The sequence below is a fragment of the Leptodactylus fuscus genome, chromosome 2 (genome assembly GCF_031893055.1).
Source record: "Leptodactylus fuscus isolate aLepFus1 chromosome 2, aLepFus1.hap2, whole genome shotgun sequence".
NCBI classification, from domain to species: Eukaryota; Metazoa; Chordata; class Amphibia; order Anura; family Leptodactylidae; genus Leptodactylus; species Leptodactylus fuscus.
The window spans coordinates 7,184,394-7,188,148 of record NC_134266.1 but is presented as its reverse complement, the minus strand read 5'-3'; positions in this window follow the sequence as shown (position 1 = coordinate 7,188,148).

The following is a 3,755-nucleotide window of genomic DNA, read 5'->3' as shown; positions in this document are numbered from 1 at the left end:
TGAGTCTTAATGAAAACGTCCTCCAGCAGCACAGAGTATTTCAGGAGAGGCGTGTGCTGATCTCACAGGGGAGGTCACAGGGTGAGAATTACATAGTGGGGGGAGCAGGGTCCTCAGCAGCACAGAGTATTTCAGGAGAGGTGTGTGCTGGTGATATGGGGGGGGGTCACAGGGTGAGAATTACATAGTGGGGGGAGCAGGGTCCTCAGAAGCACAGAGTATTTCAGGAGAGGCGTGTGCTGATCTCACAGGGGAGGTCACAGGGTGAGAATTACATAGTGGGGGGAGCAGGGTCCTCAGCAGCACAGAGTATTTCAGGAGAGGCGTGTGCTGATCTCATAGGGGAGGTCACAGGGTGAGAATTACATAGTGGGGGGGAGCAGGCTCCTCAGCAGCACAGAGTATTTCAGGAGAGGAGTGTGCTGATCTTATATGGAAGGTCACAGGGTGAGAGTTACATAATGGAAGGAGCAGGGTCCTCAGCAGTACAGAGTATTTCAGTAGAGGGGTGTGCTGGTGATATGGGGGGTCAGATCCGGCAGGAGGTTGTCTCTTTCTTCCTGCTATAGTGGCAGTCACTACATTTTCTATCATCCTCCGCTTTCTGGTGAGATCTTTATTACTTCCACAAGTCGTCCTGGAGATGATCTGCAGAGGACGGGACCTGGAATAAGAAGCCAAGACCGAGAAAGTGATGAACCCTGAGCTGCTGCAGAACCTCATGACACTCCTCAGCTGCTGCAGAACCTCAGAACACACCTCAGCTGCTGCAGAACCTCATGACACTCCTCAGCTGCTGCAGAACATCATAATACACACCTCAGCTGCTGCAGAACCTCATGACACTCCTCAGCTGCTGCAGAACCTCATAATACACACCTCAGCTGCTGCAGAACCTCATAACACACTCCTCAGCTGCTGCAGAACCTCAGAACACACCTCAGCTGCTGCAGAACATCATGACACACACCTCAGCTGCTGCAGAACATCATGACACTCCTCAGCTGCTGCAGAACCTCATGACACTCCTCAGCTGCTGCAGAACCTCAGAACACACCTCAGCTGCTGCAGAACATCATACACACCTCAGCTGCTGCAGAACCTCATGACACTCCTCAGCTGCTGCAGAACCTCATGACACTCCTCAGCTGCTGCAGAACATCATAATACACACCTCAGCTGCTGCAGAACCTCATGACACACTCCTCAGCTGCTGCAGAACCTCAGAACACACCTCAGCTGCTGCAGAACATCATGACACACACCTCAGCTGCTGCAGAACATCATGACACACCTCAGCTGCTGCAGAACATCATAATACACTCCTCAGCTGCTGCAGAACCTCAGAACACACCTCAGCTGCTGCAGAACATCATAATACACACCTCAGCTGCTGCAGAACCTCATGACACTCCTCAGCTGCTGCAGAACCTCAGAACACACCTCAGCTGCTGCAGAACATCATGACACACACCTCAGCTGCTGCAGAACATCATGACACACACCTCAGCTGCTGCAGAACATCATAATACACTCCTCAGCTGCTGCAGAACCTCAGAACACACCTCAGCTGCTGCAGAACATCATGACACACACCTCAGCTGCTGCAGAACCTCATGACACTCCTCAGCTGCTGCAGAACCTCATAACACACACCTCAGCTGCTGCAGAACCTCATGACACACATCCCCTGCCTGGCACTACATGGCAGCAGCTGTACATGATCTTTATGGAAAGGATGAGAGTTGGGCCGAGACCCTCCAGGAGACTTGTAATAGTCAGTGCAGGAGGGAGGGCTCCGGGATTACCCCACACACAGGGGCGGTGCCTACAATATGGGGTGTGTTACTCTCTGGCGCCACCAGGGGGCGATACCCACAATGCACCTCACATACTGTCAGTCACGTGAGGAGGCTCCAGGAAGTCTCATCCTCTGCTGGTTACCATGGAGACCGCTGCCCGGGAAGAAGCCACCATGGAGTCATGTCACCTAGCAACCGGCATCCTCAGCATCCCCGGGAATGGCGGAGACGGCGGGAGATGTGATGGCGGCGGCGGAGGAGGAGGTGAGAGAGGCGGCGGCGGAGGAGGAGGAGGTGAGAGAGGCGGCGGCGGAGGTGAGAGAGGCGGAGGTGAGAGAGGCGGCGGCGGAGGTGAGAGAGGCGGAGGTGAGAGAGGCGGCGGAGGAGGTGAGAGAGGCGGCGGCGGAGGTGAGAGAGGCGGCGGAGGATGTGAGAGAGGCGGCGGCGGCGTGCTGGGACTAGTGGTGCTGCATCAGCTGGAGAGACACAGGCCCTGTCACCTAGGGCATTACATCAGTGTTATTATATTATTATTATACTCTGTTCTATCAGGAGACAATAATCACATTCTTATTCTATCCAGGGACAACCAGAGGAGGAGCCGGATGACGTCAGTAAGATGTCCTCTGAGGAGTCCGCCAGCCCTGACCGCACCCCCAATATATGGGCGACCGACTGGAGCTTCTGGGTGAGGAGGCGCAAAACAAGTCATATCTGTCATATCTATCTATTATTATATCTCATCTCTCTAATATCTGTCTGTAGAGAGGAAATAGCCAATGTAGTGAGAGGAAAGAAATATCTAAGTGCTTTATGTCATTTATCTATTTTTCTGCCATATGGAATAATCTACTGCTCAATATGATTTCCACAAGAATTTCCTGCTTATCTATCTATCTCCTATCTATCTATCTCCTATCTATCTATCTATCTATCTATCTTCTATCTATCTATCTATCTATCTATCTATCTCATATCTATCTATCTCCTATCTATCTATCTATCTATCTATCTATCTTCTATCTCCTATCTATCTATCTATCTATCTATCTATCTATCTCCTATCTATCTATCTATCTATCTATCTATCTATCTATCTATATATCTCCTATCTATCTATCTATCTATCTATCTATCTATCTCCTATCTATCTATCTATCTATCTATCTGTCTGTCTCCTATCTATCTATCTATCTATCTATCTATCTCCTATCTATCTATCTATCTATCTATCTATCTGTCTGTCTCCTATCTATCTATCTATCTATCTATCTATCTATCTATCTATCTCCTATCTATCTCCTATCTATCTATCTATCTATCTCCTATCTATCTATCTATCTATCTATCTATCTATCTCCTATCTATCTATCTATCTATCTATCTCCTATCTATCTATCTCCTATCTATCTATCTATCTATCTATCTATCTATCTATCTATTATCTCCTATCTATCTATCTATCTCCTATCTATCTATCTCCTATCTATCTATCACCTATCTATCTTCTATCTATCTATCTATCTATCTATCTATCTATCTATCTATCTCCTATCTATCTATCTATCTATCTATCTATCTATCTATCACCTATCTATCTATCTATCTATCTCCTATCTATCTATCTATCTATCTCCTATCTATCTATCTATCTATCTATCTATCTATCTATCTATCTCCTATCTATCTATCTATCTATCTATCTATCTCCTATCTATCTATCTATCTATCTATCTATCTATCTATCTCCTATCTATCTATCTATCTATCTATCTATCTATCTCCTATCTATCTATCTCCTATCTGTCTATCTATCTATCTATCTATCTCCTATCTATCTATCTATCTATCTATCTATCTATCTATCTATCTATCTCCTATCTATCTATCTATCTATCTATCTCCTATCTATCTATCTCCTATCTATCTATCTATCTATCTATCTCCTATCTA